Source organism: Phyllobates terribilis, unplaced genomic scaffold (genome assembly GCF_046119375.1).
Source record: "Phyllobates terribilis strain yellow unplaced genomic scaffold, ASM4611937v1 Scaffold_25__1_contigs__length_18738178, whole genome shotgun sequence".
Classification (NCBI taxonomy): Eukaryota; Metazoa; Chordata; class Amphibia; order Anura; family Dendrobatidae; genus Phyllobates; species Phyllobates terribilis.
Window position 1 is genome coordinate 12,693,350 of NW_027362785.1, and position 21,084 is coordinate 12,714,433.

The following is a 21,084-nucleotide window of genomic DNA, read 5'->3' on the forward strand; positions in this document are numbered from 1 at the left end:
TCCCAGAACTGGACACAGTATCCAGATGAGATCTGACCAAGGAGGAGTAGAGGGGATAATTACTTCACGTGATCTAGACTGTATGCTTCTCCTAATACCTCCCAGAACTGGACACAGTATCCAGATGAGGTCTGACCAAGGAAGAGTAGAGGGGATAATTACTTCACGAGATCTAGACTCTATGCTTCACCTAATACCTCCCAGAACTGCACACAGTATCCAGATGAGGTCTGACCAAGGAGGAGTAGAGGAGGATAATTACTTCACGTGATCTAGACTCTATGCTTCTCCTAATACCTCCCAGAACTGGACACAGTATCCAGATGAGGTCTGACCAAGGAGCAGTAGAGGGGGATAATTACTTCACGTGATCTAGACTCTATGCTTCTCCTAATACCTCACAGAACTGGACGCAGTATCCAGATGAGGTCTGACCAAGGAGGAGTAGAGGGGATAATTACTTCACGTGATCTAGACTCTATGCTTCTCCTAATACCTCCCAGAACTGGACACAGTATCCAGATGAGGTCTGACTAAGGAGGAGTAGAGGAGGATAATTACTCCACGTGATCTAGACTCTATGCTTCTCCTAATACCTCCCAGAACTGCACACAGTATCCAGATGAGATCTGACCAAGGAAGAGTAGAGGGGATAATTACTTCACGTTATCTAGACTCTATGCTTCTCCTAATACCTCCCAGAACTGGACACAGTATCCAGATGAGGTCTGACCAAGGAGGAGTAGAGGGGATAATTACTTCACGTGATCTAGACTCGATGCTTCTCCTAATACCTCCCAGAACTGGGCACAGTATCCAGATGAGATCTGACCAAGGAGGAGTAGAGGGGATAATTAATTCACGTGATCTAGACTGTATGCTTCTCCTAATACCTCTCAGAACTGGACACAGTATCCAGATGAGGTCTGACCAAGGAGGAGTAGAGGGGGATAATTACTTCACATGATCTAGACTGTATGCTTCTCCTAATACCTCCCAGAACTGGGCACAGTATCCAGATGAGGTCTGACCAAGGAGGAGTAGAGGGAGATAATGACTTCACGTGATCTAGACTCTATGCTTCTCCTAATACCTCCGAGAACTGGACACAGTATCCAGATGAGGTCTGACCAAGGAGGAGTAGAGGGGGATAATTACTTCACGTGATCTAGACTCTATGCTTCTCCTAATACCTCCCAGAACTGCACACAGTATCCAGATGAGATCTGACCAAGGAAGAGTAGAGGGGATAATTACTTCACGTTATCTAGACTCTATGCTTCTCCTAATACCTCACAGAACTGGACACAGTATCCAGATGAGGTCTGACCAAGGAGGAGTAGAGGGGATAATTACTTCACGTGATCTAGACTCGATGCTTCTCCTAATACCTCCCAGAACTGGGCACAGTATCCAGATGAGATCTGACCAAGGAGGAGTAGAGGGGATAATTAATTCACGTGATCTAGACTGTATGCTTCTCCTAATACCTCTCAGAACTGGACACAGTATCCAGATGAGGTCTGACCAAGGAGGAGTAGAGGGGGATAATTACTTCACATGATCTAGACTGTATGCTTCTCCTAATACCTCCCAGAACTGGGCACAGTATCCAGATGAGGTCTGACCAAGGAGGAGTAGAGGGAGATAATGACTTCACGTGATCTAGACTCTATGCTTCTCCTAATACCTCCGAGAACTGGACACAGTATCCAGATGAGGTCTGACCAAGGAGGAGTAAAGGGGATAATTACTTCACGTGATCTAGACTCTATGCTTCTCCTAATAACTCTCAGAACTGGGCACAGTATCCAGATGAGGTCTGACCAAGGAGGAGTAGAGGAGGATAATTACTTCACGTGATCTAGACTCTATGCTTCTCCTAATACCTCCCAGAACTGGACACAGTATCCAGATGAGGTCTGACCAAGGAGGAGTAGAGGGGGATAATTACTTCACGTGATCTAGACTCTATGCTTCTCCTAATACCTCCCAGAACTGGACACAGTATCCAGATGAGGTCTGACCAAGGAGGAGTAGAGGGGATAATTACTTCACGTGATCTAGACTCTATGCTTCTCCTAATACCTCCCAGAACTGGGCACAGTATCCAGATGAGGTCTGACCAAGGAGGAGTAGAGGGGGATAATTACTTCACGTGATGTAGACTCTATGCTTCTCATAATACCTCCCAGAACTGGGCACAGTATCCAGATGAGGTCTGACCAAGGAGGAGTAGAGGGGGATAATTACTTCATGTGATCTAGACTCTATGCTTCACCTAATACCTCCCAGAACTGGACGCAGTATCCAGATGAGGTCTGACCAAGGAGGAGTAGAGGGGCTAATTACTTCACGTGATCTAGACCCTATGCTTCTCCTAATACCTCCCAGAACTGGACACAGTATCCAGATGAGGTCTGACCAAGGAGGAGTAGAGGAGGATAATTACTCCACGTGATCTAGACTCTATGCTTCTCGTAATACCTCCCAGAACTGGACACAGTATCCAGATGAGATCTGACCAAGGAGGAGTAGAGGGGATAATTACTTCACGTGATCTAGACTGTATGCTTCTCCTAATACCTCCCAGAACTGGACACAGTATCCAGATGAGGTCTGACCAAGGAAGAGTAGAGGGGATAATTACTTCACGAGATCTAGACTCTATGCTTCACCTAATACCTCCCAGAACTGCACACAGTATCCAGATGAGGTCTGACCAAGGAGGAGTAGAGGGGATAATTACTTCACGTGATCTAGACTCTATGCTTCTCCTAATACCTCCCAGAACTGGACACAGTATCCAGATGAGGTCTGACCAAGGAAGAGTAGAGGGGATAATTACTTCACGTGATCTAGACTCTATGCTTCTCCTAATACCTCCCAGAACTGGACACAGTATCCAGATGAGGTCTGACCAAAGAGGAGTAAAGTCTGATAATGACTTCACGTGATCTAGACTCTATGCTTCTCCTAATACCTCCCAGAACTGAACACAGTATCCAGATGAGGTCTGACCAAGGAGGAGTAGAGGGGGATAATTACTTCACATGATCTAGACTCTATGCTTCTCCTAATACCTCCCAGAACTCAACACAGTATCCAGATGAGGTCTGACCAAGGAGGAGTAGAGGGGGATAATTATTTCACGTGATCTAGACTCTATGCTTCTCGTAATACCTCCCAGAACTGGACACAGTATCCAGATGAGATCTGACCAAGGAGGAGTAGAGGGGATAATTACTTCACGTGATCTAGACTGTATGCTTCTCCTAATACCTCCCAGAACTGGGCACAGTATCCAGATGAGGTCTGACCAAGGAGGAGTAGAGGGGATAATGACTTCACGTGATCTAGACTCTATGCTTCTCCTAATACCTCCCAGAACTGGACACCGTATCCAGATGAGGTCTGACCATAGAGGAGTAAAGTCCGATAATGACTTCACGTGATCTAGACTCTATGCTTCTCCTAATACCTCCCAGAACTGGACACAGTATCCAGATGAGATCTGACCAAGGAGGAGTAGAGGGGATAATTACTTCACGTGATCTAGATTGTATGCTTCTCCTAATACCTCCCAGAACTGGGCACAGTATCCAGATGAGGTCTGACCAAGGAGGAGTAGAGGGGGATAATTACTTCACGTGATCTAGACTTTATGCTTCTCCTAATACCTCCCAGAACTGGACACAGTATCCAGATGAGGTCTGACCAAGGAGCAGTAGAGGGGGATAATTACTTCACGTGATCTAGACTCTATGCTTCTCCTAATACCTCCCAGAACTGGACACAGTATCCAGATGAGGTCTGACCAAGGAGCAGTAGAGGGGGATAATTACTTCACGTGATCTAGACTCTATGCTTCTCCTAGTACCTCCCAGAACTGGGAACAGCATCCAGATGAGGTCTGACCAAGGAGGAGTAGAGGGGGATAATTACTTCACGTGATCTAGACTCTATACTTCTCCTAATACCTCCCAGAACTGGACACAGTATCCAGATGAGGTCTGACCAAGGAAGAGTAGAGGAGGATAATGACTTCACGTGATCTAGACTCTATACTTTTCCTAATACCTCCCAGAACTGGACACAGTATCCAGATGAGGTCTGACCAAGGAGGACTAGAGGGGGATAATTACTTCACGTGATCTAGACTCTATGCTTCTCCTAATACCTCCCAGAACTGGACACAGTATCCAGATGAGGTCTGACCAAGGAGGACTAGAGGGGGATAATTACTTCACGTGATCTAGACTCTATACTTCTCCTAATACCTCTCAGAACTGGACACAGTATCCAGATGAGGTCTGACCAAGGAGGAGTAGAGGGATAATTACTTCACATGATCTAGACTCCATGCTTCTCCTAATACCTCCCAGAACTGGACACAGTATCCAGATGAGGTCTGACCAAGGTGGACTAGAGGGGGATAATTACTTCACGTGATCTAGACTCTATACTTTTCCTAATACCTCTCAGAACTGGACACAGTATCCAGATGAGGTCTGACCAAGGAGGACTAGAGGGGGATAATTACTTCACGTGATCTAGACTCTATGCTTCTCCTAATACCTCCCAGAACTGGGCACAGCATCCAGAAGAGGTCTGACCAAGGAGCAGTAGAGGGGGATAATTACTTCACGTGATCTAGACTCTATGCTTCTCCTAATACCTCCCAGAACTGGGCACAGCATCCAGATGAGGTCTGACCAAGGAGGAGTAGAGGGGATAATGACTTCACGTGATCTAGACTCTATGCTTCTCCTAATACCTCCCAGAACTGGACACAGTATCCAGATGAGGTCTGACCAAGGAGGAGTAGAGGGGATAATTACTTCACGTGATCTAGACTCTATGCTTCTCCTAATACCTCCCAGGACTGGACACAGTATCCAGATGAGATCTGATCAAGGAGGAGTAGAGGAGGATAATGACTTCACGTGATCTAGACTCTATGCTTCTCCTAATACCTCCCAGAACTGGACGCAGTATCCAGATGAGGTCTGACCAAGGAGGAGTAGAGGGGATAATTACTTCACGTGATCTAGACTCTATGCTTCTCCTAATACCTCCCAGAACTGGACACAGTATCCAGATGAGGTCTGACCAAGGAGGAGTAGAGGGGATAATGACTTCACGTGATCTAGACTCTATGCTTCTCCTAATACCTCCCAGAACTGGACACAGTATCCAGATGAGGACTGACCAAGGAGGAGTAGAGGAGGATAATTACTTCACGTGATCTAGACTCTATGCTTCTCCTAATACCTCCCAGAACTGGACACAGTATCCAGATGAGGTCTGACCAAGGAGGAGTAGAGGGGGATAATTACTTCACATGATCTAGACTGTATGCTTCTCCTAATACCTCCCATAATTGGGCACAGTATCCAGATGAGGTCTGACCAAGGAGGAGTAGAGGGGATAATTACTTCATGTGATCTAGACTCTATGCTTCTCCTAATACCTCCCAGAACTGGACACAGTATCCAGATGAGGTCTGACCAAGGAGGAGTAGAGGGGATAATTACTTCACGTGATCTAGACTCTATGCTTCTCCTAATACCTCCCAGAACTGGACACAGTATCCAGATGAGGTCTGACCAAGGAGGCGTAGAGGGGATAATTACTTCACGTGATCTAGACTCTATGCTTCTCCTAATACCTCCCAGAACTGGACACAGCATCCAGATGAGGTCTGACCAAGGAGGAGTAGAGGAGATAATTACTTCACGTGATCTAGACTCTATGCTTCTCCTAATACCTCCCAGAACTGGACACAGCATCCAGATGAGGTCTGACCAAGGAGAAGTAGAGGGGATAAATACTTCACGTGATCTAGACTCTATGCTTCTCCTAATACCTCCCAGAACTGGGCACAGTATCCAGATGAGGTCTGACCAAGGAGGAGTAGAGGGGGATAATTACTTCACGTGATCTAGACTCTATGCTTCTCCTAATATCTCCCAGAACTGGACACAGTATCCAGATGAGGTCTGACCAAGGAGGAGTAGAGGGGGATAATTACTTCACATGATCTAGACTCTATGCTTCTCCTAATACCTCCCAGAACTGGACACAGTATCCAGATGAGGTCTGACCAAAGAGGAGTAAAGTCCGATAATGACTTCACGTGATCTAGACTCTATACCTCTCCTAATACCTCCCAGAACTGGACACAGTATCCAGATGAGGTCTGACCAAAGAGGAGTAAAGTCCGATAATGACTTCACGTGATCTAGACTCTATGCTTCTCCTAATACCTCCCAGAACTGGACACAGTATCCAGATGAGATCTGACCAAGGAGGAGTAGAGGGGGATAATTACTTCACGTGATCTAGACTCTATGCTTCTCCTAATACCTCCCAGAACTGGGCACAGCATCCAGAAGAGGTCTGACCAAGGAGGAGTAGAGGGGATAATGCCTTCACGTGATCTAGACTCCATGCTTCTCCTAATACCTCCCAGAACTGGACACAGTATCCAGATGAGGTCTGACCAAGGAGGACTAGAGGGGGATAATTACTTCACGTGATCTTAATTACTTCACGTGATCTACACTCTATAATTCTCCTAATACCTCTCAGAACTGGACACAGTATCCAGATGAGGTCTGACCAAGGAGGACTAGAGGGGGATAATTACTTCACGTGATCTAGACTCTATGCTTCTCCTAATACCTCCCAGAACTGGGCACAGCATCCAGAAGAGGTCTGACCAAGGAGCAGTAGAGGGGGATAATTACTTCACGTGATCTAGACTCTATGCTTCTCCTAATACCTCCCAGAACTGGGCACAGCATCCAGATGAGGTCTGACCAAGGAGGAGTAGAGGGGATAATGACTTCACGTGATCTAGACTCTATGCTTCTCCTAATACCTCCCAGAACTGGACACAGTATCCAGATGAGGTCTGACCAAGGAGGAGTAGAGGGGATAATTACTTCACGTGATCTAGACTCTATGCTTCTCGTAATACCTCCCAGAACTGGACACAGTATCCAGATGAGATCTGATCAAGGAGGAGTAGAGGAGGATAATGACTTCACATGATCTAGACTCTATGCTTCTCGTAATACCTCCCAGAACTGGACACAGTATCCAGATGAGATCTGACCAAGGAGGAGTAGAGGGGATAATTACTTCACGTGATCTAGACTGTATGCTTCTCCTAATACCTCCCAGAACTGGGCACAGTATCCAGATGAGGTCTGACCAAGGAGGAGTAGAGGGGATAATGACTTCACGTGATCTAGACTCTATGCTTCTCCTAATACCTCCCAGAACTGGACCCAGTATCCAGATGAGGTCTGACCATAGAGGAGTAAAGTCCGATAATGACTTCACGTGATCTAGACTCTATGCTTCTCCTAATACCTCCCAGAACTGGACACAGTATCCAGATGAGATCTGACCAAGGAGGAGTAGAGGGGATAATTACTTCACGTGATCTAGACTGTATGCTTCTCCTAATACCTCCCAGAACTGGGCACAGTATCCAGATGAGGTCTGACCAAGGAGGAGTAGAGGGGGATAATTACTTCACGTGATCTAGACTCTATGCTTCTCCTAATACCTCCCAGAACTGGACACAGTATCCAGATGAGGTCTGACCAAGGAGCAGTAGAGGGGGATAATTACTTCACGTGATCTAGACTCTATGCTTCTCCTAATACCTCCCAGAACTGGACACAGTATCCAGATGAGGTCTGACCAAGGAGCAGTAGAGGGGGATAATTACTTCACGTGATCTAGACTCTATGCTTCTCCTAATACCTCCCAGAACTGGGCACAGCATCCAGATGTGGTCTGACCAAGGAGGAGTAGAGGGGGATAATTACTTCACGTGATCTAGACTCTATACTTCTCCTAATACCTCCCAGAACTGGACACAGTATCCAGATGAGGTCTGACCAAGGAAGAGTAGAGGAGGATAATGACTTCACGTGATCTAGACTCTATACTTTTCCTAATACCTCCCAGAACTGGACACAGTATCCAGATGAGGTCTGACCAAGGAGGACTAGAGGGGGATAATTACTTCACGTGATCTAGACTCTATGCTTCTCCTAATACCTCCCAGAACTGGACACAGTATCCAGATGAGGTCTGACCAAGGAGGACTAGAGGGGGATAATTACTTCACGTGATCTAGACTCTATACTTCTCCTAATACCTCTCAGAACTGGACACAGTATCCAGATGAGGTCTGACCAAGGAGGAGTAGAGGGATAATTACTTCACGTGATCTAGACTCCATGCTTCTCCTAATACCTCCCAGAACTGGACACAGTATCCAGATGAGGTCTGACCAAGGAGGACTAGAGGGGGATAATTACTTCACGTGATCTAGACTCTATACTTCTCCTAATACCTCTCAAAACTGGACACAGTATCCAGATGAGGTCTGACCAAGGAGGACTAGAGGGGGATAATTACTTCACGTGATCTAGACTCTATGCTTCGCCTAATACCTCCCAGAACTGGGCACAGCATCCAGAAGAGGTCTGACCAAGGGCGAGTAGAGGGGATAATGCCTTCACGTGATCTAGACTCCATGCTTCTCCTAATACCTCCCAGAACTGGACACAGTATCCAGATGAGGTCTGACCAAGGAGGACTAGAGGGGGATAATTACTTCACGTGATCTAGACTCTATAATTCTCCTAATACCTCTCAGAACTGGACACAGTATCCAGATGAGATCTGACCAAGGAGGACTAGAGGGGGATAATTACTTCACGTGATCTAGACTCTATGCTTCTCCTAATACCTCCCAGAACTGGGCACAGCATCCAGAATAGGTCTGACCAAGGAGCAGTAGAGGGGGATAATTACTTCATGTGATCTAGACTCTATGCTTCTCCTAATACCTCCCAGAACTGGGCACAGCATTCAGATGAGGTCTGACCAAGGAGGAGTAGAGGGGATAATGACTTCACGTGATCTAGACTCTATGCTTCTCCTAATACCTCCCAGAACTGGACACAGTATCCAGATGAGGTCTGACCAAGGAGGAGTAGAGGGGATAATTACTTCACATGATCTAGACTCTATGCTTCTCCTAATACCTCCCAGAACTGGACACAGTATCCAGATGAGATCTGATCAAGGAGGAGTAGAGGAGGATAATGACTTCACGTGATCTAGACTCTATGCTTCTCCTAATACCTCCCAGAACTGGACGCAGTATCCAGATGAGGTCTGACCAAGGAGGAGTAGAGGGGATAATTACTTCATGTGATCTAGACTCTATGCTTCTCCTAATACCTCCCAGAACTGGACACAGTATCCAGATGAGGTCTGACCAAGGAGGAGTAGAGGGGATAATGACTTCACGTGATCTAGACTCTATGCTTCTCCTAATACCTCCCAGAACTGGACACAGTATCCAGATGAGGACTGACCAAGGAGGAGTTGAGGAGGATAAGTACTTCACGTGATCTAGACTCTATGCTTCTCCTAATACCTCCCAGAACTGGGCACAGTATCCAGATGAGGTCTGAACAAGGAGGAGTAGAGGGAGATAATGACTTCACGTGATCTAGACTCTATGCTTCTCCTAATACCTCCGAGAACTGGACACAGTATCCAGATGAGGTCTGACCAAGGAGAAGTAGAGGGGGTAATTACTTCACGTGATCTAGACTCTATGCTTCTCCTAATACCTCCCAGAACTGGACACAGTATCCAGATGAGGTCTGACCAAGGAGGAGTAGAGGGGATAATTACTTCACATGATCTAGACTCTATGCTTCTCCTAATACCTTCCAGAACTGGACACAGTATCCAGATGAGGTCTGACCAAGGAGAAGTAGAGGGGGTAATTACTTCACGTGATCTAGACTCTATGCTTCTCCTAATACCTCCCAGAACTGGACACAGTATCCAGATGAGGTCTGACCAAGGAGGAGTAGAGGGGATAATTACTTCACGTGATCTAGACTCTATGCTTCTCCTAATACCTCCCAGAACTGGACACAGTATCCAGATGAGGTCTGACCAAGGAGGAGTAGAGGGGATAATTACTTCACGTGATCTAGACTCTATGCTTCTCCTAATACCTCCCAGAACTGGACACAGTATCCACATGAGGTCTGACCAAGGAGGAGTAGAGGAGAATAATTACTTCACGTGATCTAGACTCTATGCTTCTCCTAATACCTCCGAGAACTGGACACAGTATCCAGATGAGGTCTGACCAAGGAGAAGTAGAGGGGGTAATTACTTCACGTGATCTAGACTCTATGCTTCTCCTAATACTTCCCAGAACTGGACACAGTATCCAGATGAGGTCTGACCAAGGAGGAGTAGAGGGGATAATTACTTCACGTGATCTAGACTCTATGCTTCTCCTAATACCTCCCAGAACTGGGCACAGTATCCAGATGAGGTCTGACCAAGGAGGAGTAGAGGGGGATAATTACTTCACGTGATCTAGACTCTATGCTTCTCCTAATACCTCCCAGAACTGGACACAGTATCCAGATGAGGTCTGACCAAGGAGGAGTAGAGGGGATAATTACTTCACGTGATCTAGACTCTATGCTTCTCCTAATACCTCCCAGAACTGGACACAGTATCCAGATGAGGTCTGACCAAGGAGGAGTAGAGGGGATAATTACTTCACGTGATCTAGACTCTATGCTTCTCCTAATACCTCCCAGAACTGGACACAGTATGCAGATGAGTTCTGACCAAGGAGGCGTAGAGGGGATAATTACTTCACGTGATCTAGACTCTATGCTTCTCCTAATACCTCCCAGAACTGGACACAGCATCCAGATGAGGTCTGACCAAGGAGGAGTAGAGGAGATAATTACTTCACGTGATCTAGACTCTATGCTTCTCCTAATACCTCCCAGAACTGGACACAGCATCCAGATGATGTCTGACCAAGGAGAAGTAGAGGGGATAATTACTTCACGTGATCTAGACTCTATGCTTCTCCTAATACCTCCCAGAACTGGGCACAGTATCCAGATGAGGTCTGACCAAGGAGGAGTAGAGGGGGATAATTACTTCACGTGATCTAGACTCTATGCTTCTCCTAATATCTCCCAGAACTGGACACAGTATCCAGATGAGGTCTGACCAAGGAGGAGTAGAGGGGGATAATTACTTCACATGATCTAGACTCTATGCTTCTCCTAATACCTCCCAGAACTGGACACAGTATCCAGATGAGGTCTGACCAAAGAGGAGTAAAGTCCGATAATGACTTCACGTGATCTAGACTCTATACCTCTCCTAATAGCTCCCAGAACTGGACACAGTATCCAGATGAGGTCTGACCAAAGAGGAGTAAAGTCCGATAATGACTTCACGTGATCTAGACTCTATGCTTCTCCTAATACCTCCCAGAACTGGACACAGTATCCAGATGAGATCTGACCAAGGAGGAGTAGAGGGGGATAATTACTTCACGTGATCTAGACTCTATGCTTCTCCTAATACCTCCCAGAACTGGACACAGTATCCAGATGAGGTATGACCAAGGAGAAGTAGAGGGGGATAATTACTTCACGTGATCTAGACTCTATGCTTCTCCTAATACCTCCCAGAACTGGGCACAGTATCCAGATGAGATCTGACCAAGGAGGAGTAAAGGGGATAATTACTTCACGTGATCTAGACTCTATGCTTCTCCTAATAACTCTCAGAACTGGGCACAGTATCCAGATGAGGTCTGACCAAGGAGGATTAAAGGGGATAATTACTTCACGTGATCTAGACTCTATGCTTCTCATAATAACTCTCAGGACTGGGCACAGTATCCAGATGAGGTCTGACCAAGGAGGAGTAGAGGGGATAATTACTTCACGTGATCTAGACTCTATGCTTCTCCTAATACCTCCCAGAACTGGGCACAGTATCCAGATGAGGTCTGACCAAGGAGGAGTAGAGAGGATAATGACTTCACGTGATCTAGACTCTATGCTTCTCCTAATACCTCCCAGAACTGGGCACAGTACCAGATGAGGTCTGACCATGGAGGAGTAGAGGGAGATAATGACTTCACGTGATCTAGACTCTATGCTTCTCCTAATACCTCCGAGAACTGGACACAGTATCCAGATGAGGTCTGACCAAGGAGAAGTAGAGGGGGTAATTACTTCACGTGATATAGACTCTATGCTTCTCCTAATACCTCCCAGAACTGGACACAGTATCCAGATGAGGTCTGACCAAGGAGGAGTAGAGGGAGATAATGACTTCACGTGATCTAGACTCTATGCTTCTCCTAATACCTCCCAGAACTGGACACAGTATCCAGATGAGGTCTGACCAAGGAGGAGTAGAGGGGATAATGACTTCACGTGATCTAGACTCTATGCTTCTCCTAATACCTCCCAGAACTGGACACAGTATCCAGATGAGGTCTGACCAAGGAGGAGTAGAGGGGATAATGCCTTCACGTGATCTAGACTCCATGCTTCTTCTAATACCTCCCAGAACTGGACACAGTATCCAGATGAGGTCTGACCAAGGAGGACTAGAGGGGGATAATTACTTCACGTGATCTAGACTCTATAATTCTCCTAATACCTCTCAGAACTGGACACAGTATCCAGATGAGGTCTGACCAAGGAGGACTAGAGGGGGATACTTACTTCACGTGATCTAGACTCTATGCTTCTCCTAATACCTCCCAGAACTGGGCACAGCATCCAGAAGAGGTCTGACCAAGAAGCAGTAGAGGGGGATAATTACTTCACGTGATCTAGACTCTATGCTTCTCCTAATACCTCCCAGAACTGGACACAGTATCCAGATGAGATCTGATCAAGGAGGAGTAGAGGAGGATAATGACTTCACGTGATCTAGACTCTATGCTTCTCCTAATACCTCCCAGAACTGGACACAGTATCCAGATGAGGTCTGACCAAGGAGGAGTAGAGGGGATAATGACTTCACGTGATATAGACTCTATGCTTCTCCTAATACCTCCCAGAACTGGACACAGTATCCAGATGAGGACTGACCAAGGAGGAGTAGAGGAGGATAATTACTTCACGTGATCTAGACTCTATGCTTCTCCTAATACCTCCCAGAACTGGACACAGTATCCAGATGAGGTCTGACCAAGGAGGAGTAGAGGGGGATAATTACTTCACATGATCTAGACTGTATGCTTCTCCTAATACCTCCCAGAACTGGGCACAGTATCCAGATGAGGTCTGAACAAGGAGGAGTAGAGGGAGATAATTACTTCACGTGATCTAGACTATATGCTTCTCCTAATACCTCCCAGAACTGGACACAGCATCCAGATGAGGTCTGACCAAGGAGAAGTAGAGGGGATAATTACTTCACGTGATCTAGACTCTATGCTTCTCCTAATACCTCCCAGAACTGGGCACAGTATCCAGATGAGGTCTGACCAAGGAGGAGTAGAGGGGGATAATTACTTCACGTGATCTAGACTCTATGCTTCTCCTAATATCTCCCAGAACTGGACACAGTATCCAGATGAGGTCTGACCAAGGAGGAGTAGAGGGGGATAATTACTTCACATGATCTAGACTCTATGCTTCTCCTAATACCTCCCAGAACTGGACACAGTATCCAGATGAGGTCTGACCAAAGAGGAGTAAAGTCCGATAATGACTTCACGTGATCTAGACTCTATGCTTCTCCTAATACCTCCCAGAACTGGACACAGTATCCAGATGAGATCTGACCAAGGAGGAGTAGAGGGGGATAATTACTTCACGTGATCTAGACTCTATGCTTCTCCTAATACCTCCCAGAACTGGACACAGTATCCAGATGAGGTCTGACCAAGGAGGAGTAGAGGGGATAATTACTTCACGTGATCTAGACTCTATGCTTCTCCTAATACCTCCCAGAACTGGACACAGTATCCAGATGAGGTATGACCAAGGAGAAGTAGAGGGGGATAATTACTTCACGTGATCTAGACTCTATGCTTCTCCTAATACCTCCCAGAACTGGGCACAGTATCCAGATGAGATCTGACCAAGCAGGAGTAAAGGGGATAATTACTTCACGTGATCTAGACTCTATGCTTCTCCTAATAACTCTCAGAACTGGGCACAGTATCCAGATGAGGTCTGACCAAGGAGGAGTAAAGGGGATAATTACTTCACGTGATCTAGACTCTATGCTTCTCATAATAACTCTCAGAACTGGGCACAATATCCAGATGAGGTCTGACCAAGGAGGAGTAGAGGGGATAATTACTTCACGTGATCTAGACTCTATGCTTCTCCTAATACCTCCCAGAACTGGGCACAGTATCCAGATGAGGTCTGACCAAGGAGGAGTAGAGGGGGATAATTACTTCACGTGATCTAGACTCTATGCTTCTCCTAATATCTCCCAGAACTGGACACAGTATCCAGATGAGGTCTGACCAAGGAGGAGTAGAGGGGGATAATTACTTCACATGATCTAGACTCTATGCTTCTCCTAATACCTCTCAGAACTGGACACAGTATCCAGATGAGGTCTGACCAAAGAGGAGTAAAGTCCGATAATGACTTCACGTGATCTAGACTCTATACCTCTCCTAATAGCTCCCAGAACTGGACACAGTATCCAGATGAGGTCTGACCAAAGAGGAGTAAAGTCCGATAATGACTTCACGTGATCTAGACTCTATGCTTCTCCTAATACCTCTCTGAACTGGACACAGTATCCAGATGAGATCTGACCAAGGAGGAGTAGAGGGGGATAATTACTTCACGTGATCTAGACTCTATGCTTCTCCTAATACCTCCCAGAACTGGACACAGTATCCAGATGAGGTCTGACCAAGGAGGAGTAGAGGGGATAATTACTTCACGTGATCTAGACTCTGTGCTTCTCCTAATACCTCCCAGAACTGGACACAGTATCCAGATGAGGTATGACCAAGGAGAAGTAGAGGGGGATAATTACTTCACGTGATCTAGACTCTATGCTTCTCCTAATACCTCCCAGAACGGGGCACAGTATCCAGATGAGGTCTGACCAAGGAGGAGTAGAGGGGGATAATTACTTCACGTGATCTAGACTCTATGCTTCTCCTAATATCTCCCAGAACTGGACACAGTATCCAGATGAGGTCTGACCAAGGAGGAGTAGAGGGGGATAATTACTTCACATGATCTAGACTCTATGCTTCTCCTAATACCTCTCAGAACTGGACACAGTATCCAGATGAGGTCTGACCAAAGAGGAGTAAAGTCCGATAATGACTTCACGTGATCTAGACTCTATACCTCTCCTAATAGCTCCCAGAACTGGACACAGTATCCAGATGAGGTCTGACCAAAGAGGAGTAAAGTCCGATAATGACTTCACGTGATCTAGACTCTATGCTTCTCCTAATACCTCTCAGAACTGGACACAGTATCCAGATGAGATCTGACCAAGGAGGAGTAGAGGGGGATAATTACTTCACGTGATCTAGACTCTATGCTTCTCCTAATACCTCCCAGAACTGGACACAGTATCCAGATGAGGTCTGACCAAGGAGGAGTAGAGGGGATAATTACTTCACGTGATCTAGACTCTATGCTTCTCCTAATACCTCCCAGAACTGGACACAGTATCCAGATGAGGTATGACCAAGGAGAAGTAGAGGGGGATAATTACTTCACGTGATCTAGACTCTATGCTTCTCCTAATACCTCCCAGAACGGGGCACAGTATCCAGATGAGATCTGACCAAGCAGGAGTAAAGGGGATAATTACTTCACGTGATCTAGACTCTATGCTTCTCCTAATAACTCTCAGAACTGGGCACAGTATCCAGATGAGGTCTGACCAAGGAGGAGTAAAGGGGATAATTACTTCACGTGATCTAGACTCTATGCTTCTCATAATAACTCTCAGAACTGGGCACAGTATCCAGATGAGGTCTGACCAAGGAGGAGTAGAGGGGATAATTACTTCACGTGATCTAGACTCTATGCTTCTCCTAATACCTCCCAGAACTGGGCACAGTATCCAGATGAGGTCTGACCAAGGAGGAGTAGACAGGATAATGACTTCACGTGATCTAGACTCTATGCTTCTCCTAATACCTCCGAGAACTGGACACAGTATCCAGATGAGGTCTGACCAAGGAGAAGTAGAGGGGGTAATTACTTCACGTGATCTAGACTCTATGCTTCTCCTAATACCTCCCAGAACTGGACACAGTATCCAGATGAGGTCTGACCAAGGAGGAGTAGAGGGAGATAATGACTTCACGTGATCTAGACTCTATGCTTCTCCTAATACCTCCCATAACTGGACACAGTATCCAGATGAGGTCTGACCAAGGAGGAGTAGAGGGGATAATGACTTCACGTGATCTAGACTCTATGCTTCTCCTAATACCTCCCAGAACTGGACACAGTATCCAGATGAGGTCTAACCAAGGAGGAGTAGAGGGGATAATGCCTTCACGTGATCTAGACTCCATGCTTCTCCTAATAACTCCCAGAACTGGACACAGTATCCAGATGAGGTCTGACCAAGGAGGACTAGAGGGGGATAATTACTTCACGTGATCTAGACTCTATAATTCTCCTAATACCTCTCAGAACTGGACACAGTATCCAGATGAGGTCTGACCAAGGAGAAGTAGAGGGGGTAATTACTTCACGTGATCTAGACTCTATGCTTCTCCTAATACCTCCCAGAACTGGACACAGTATCCAGATGAGATCTGATCAAGGAGGAGTAGAGGAGGATAATGACTTCACGTGATCTAGACTCTATGCTTCTCCTAATACCTCCCAGAACTGGACGCAGTATCCAGATGAGGTCTGACCAAGGAGGAGTAGAGGGGATCATTACTTCATGTGATCTAGACTCTATGCTTCTCCTAATACCTCCCAGAACTGGACACAGTATCCAGATGAGGTCTGACCAAGGAGGAGTAGAGGGGATAATGACTTCACGTGATATAGACTCTATGCTTCTCCTAATACCTCCCAGAACTGGACACAGTATCCAGATGAGGACTGACCAAGGAGGAGTAGAGGAGGATAATTACTTCACGTGATCTAGACTTTATGCTTCTCCTAATACCTCCCAGAACTGGACACAGTATCCAGATGAGGTCTGACCAAGGAGGAGTAGAGGGGGATAATTACTTCACATGATCTAGACTGTATGCTTCTCCTAATACCTCCCAGAACAGGGCACAGTATCCAGATGAGGTCTGAACAAGTAGGAGTAGAGGGAGATAATGACTTCACGTGATCTAGACTCTATGCTTCTCCTAATACCTCCGAGAACTGGACACAGTATCCAGATGAGGTCTGACCAAGGAGAAGTAGAGGGGGTAATTACTTCACGTGATCTAGACTCTATGCTTCTCCTAATACCTCCCAGAACTGGACACAGTATCCAGATGAGGTCTGACCAAGGAGAAGTAGAGGGGGTAATTACTTCACGTGATCTAGACTCTATGCTTCTCCTAATACCTCCCAGAACTGGACACAGTATCCAGATGAGGTCTGACCAAGGAGGAGTAGAGGGGATAATTACTTCACGTGATCTAGACTCTATGCTTCTCCTAATACCTCCCAGAACTGGACACAGTATCCAGATGAGGTCTGACCAAGGAGGAGTAGAGGGGATAATTACTTCACGTGATCTAGACTCTATGCTTCTCCTAATACCTCCCAGAACTGGACACAGTATCCACATGAGGTCTGACCAAGGAGGAGTAGAGGAGAATAATTACTTCACGTGATCTAGACTCTATGCTTCTCCTAATACCTCCGAGAACTGGACACAGTATCCAGATGAGGTCTGACCAAGGAGAAGTAGAGGGGGTAATTACTTCACGTGATCTAGACTCTATGCTTCTCCTAATACCTCCCAGAACTGGGCACAGTATCCAGATGAGGTCTGACCAAGAAGGAGTAGAGGAGATAATTACTTCACGTGATCTAGACTCTATGCTTCTCCTAATACCTCCCAGAACTGGACACAGTATCCAGATGAGGTCTGACCAAGGAGGAGTAGAGGGGATCATTACTTCATGTGATCTAGACTCTATGCTTCTCCTAATACCTCCCAGAACTGGACACAGTATCCAGATGAGGTCTGACCAAGGAGGAGTAGAGGGGATAATGACTTCACGTGATCTAGACTCTATGCTTCTCCTAATACCTCCCAGAACTGGACGCAGTATCCAGATGAGGTCTGACCAAGGAGGAGTAGAGGGGATCATTACTTCATGTGATCTAGACTCTATGCTTCTCCTAATACCTCCCAGAACTGGACACAGTATCCAGATGAGGTCTGACCAAGGAGGAGTAGAGGGGATAATGACTTCACGTGATATAGACTCTATGCTTCTCCTAATACCTCCCAGAACTGGACACAGTATCCAGATGAGGACTGACCAAGGAGGAGTAGAGGAGGATAATTACTTCACGTGATCTAGACTTTATGCTTCTCCTAATACCTCCCAGAACTGGACACAGTATCCAGATGAGGTCTGACCAAGGAGGAGTAGAGGGGGATAATTACTTCACATGATCTAGACTGTATGCTTCTCCTAATACCTCCCAGAACTGGGCACAGTATCCAGATGAGGTCTGAACAAGTAGGAGTAGAGGGAGATAATGACTTCACGTGATCTAGACTCTATGCTTCTCCTAATACCTCCGAGAACTGGACACAGTATCCAGATGAGGTCTGACCAAGGAGAAGTAGAGGGGGTAATTACTTCACGTGATCTAGACTCTATGCTTCTCCTAATACCTCCCAGAACTGGACACAGTATCCAGATGAGGTCTGACCAAGGAGAAGTAGAGGGGGTAATTACTTCACGTGATCTAGACTCTATGCTTCTCCTAATACCTCCCAGAACTGGACACAGTATCCAGATGAGGTCTGACCAAGGAGGAGTAGAGGGGATAATTACTTCACGTGATCGAGACTCTATGCTTCTCCTAATACCTCCCAGAACTGGACACAGTATCCAGATGAGGTCTGACCAAGGAGGAGTAGAGGGGATAATTACTTCACGTGATCTAGACTCTATGCTTCTCCTAATACCTCCCAGAACTGGACACAGTATCCACATGAGGTCTGACCAAGGAGGAGTAGAGGAGAATTATTACTTCACGTGATCTAGACTCTATGCTTCTCCTAATACCTCCGAGAACTGGACACAGTATCCAGATGAGGTCTGACCAAGGAGAAGTAGAGGGGGTAATTACTTCACGTGATCTAGACTCTATGCTTCTCCTAATACCTCCCAGAACTGGGCACAGTATCCAGATGAGGTCTGACCAAGAAGGAGTAGAGGAGATAATTACTTCACGTGATCTAGACTCTATGCTTCTCCTAATACCTCCCAGAACTGGACACAGTATCCAGATGAGGTCTGACCAAGGAGAAGTAGATGGGGATAATTACTTCACATGATCTAGACTATATGCTTCTCCTAATACCTCCCAGAACTGGACACAGTATCCACATGAGGTCTGACCAAGGAGGAGTAGAGGAGAATAATTACTTCACGTGATCTAGACTCTATACTTCTCCTAATACCTCCCAGAACTGGACACAGTATCCACATGAGGTCTGACCAAGAAGGAGTAGAGGAGATAATGACTTCACGTGATCTAGACTCTATACTTCTCCTAATACCTCCCAGAACTGGACACAGTATCCAGATGAGGTCTAACCAAGGAGGAGTAGAGGGGATAATTACTTCACGTGATCTAGACTCTATGCTTCTCCTAATACCTCCCAGAACTGGACACAGTATCCAGATGAGGTCTGACCAAGGAGAAGTAGAGGGGGTAATTACTTCACGTGATCTAGACTCTATGCTTCTCCTAATACCTCCCAGAACTGGACACAGTATCCAGATGAGGTCTGACCAAGGAGGAGTAGAGGGGATAATTACTTCACGTGATCTAGACTCTATGCTTCTCCTAATACCTCCCAGAACTGGACACAGTATCCAGATGAGGTCTGACCAAGGAGGAGTAGAGGGGATAATTACTTCACGTGATCAAGACTCTATGCTTCTCCTAATACCTCCCAGAACTGGACACAGTATCCACATGAGGTCTGACCAAGGAGGAGTAGAGGAGAATAATTACTTCACGTGATCTAGACTCTATGCTTCTCCTAATACCTCCGAGATCTGGACACAGTATCCAGATGAGGTCTGACCAAGGAGAAGTAGAGGGGGTAATTACTTCACGTGATCTAGACTCTATGCTTCTCCTAATACCTCCCAGAACTGGACACAGTATCCAGATGAGGTCTGACCAAGGAGGAGTAGAGGAGATAATTACTTCACGTGATCTAGACTCTATGCTTCTCCTAATACCTCCCAGAACTGGACACAGTATATAGATGAGGTCTGACCAAGGAGGAGTAGAGGGGATAATTACTTCACGTGATCTAGACTCTATGCTTCTCCTAATACCTCCCAGAACTGGGCACAGTATACAGATGAGGTCTGACCAAGGAGATGTAGAGGGGGATAATTACTTCACGTGATCTAGACTCTATGCTTCTCCTAATACCTCCCAGAACTGGACACGGTATCCAGATGAGGTCTGACCAAGGAGGAGTAGAGGGGGTAATTACTTCACGTGATCTAGACTCTATGCTTCTCCTAATACCTCCCAGAACTGGACACAGTATCCAGATGAGGTCTGACCAAGGAGGAGTAGAGGGGATAATTACTTCACGTGATCTAGACTCTATGCTTCTCCTAATACCTCCCAGAACTGGACACAGTATCCAGATGAGGTCTGACCAAGGAGGAGTAGAGGGGATAATTACTTCACGTGATCTAGACTCTATGCTTCTCCTAATACCTCCCAGACCTGGGCACAGTATCCTGATGAGGTCTGACCAAGGAGGAGTAGAGGGGGATAATTACTTCACGTGATCTAGACTCTATGCTTCTCCTAATACCTCCCAGAACTGGACACAGTATCCAGATGAGGTCTGACCAAGGAGGAGTAGAGGGGATAATTACTTCACGTGATCTAGACTCTATGCTTCTCCTAATACCTCCCAGAACTGGACACAGTATCCAGATGAGGTCTGACCAAGGAGGAGTAGAGGGGATAATTACTTCACGTGATC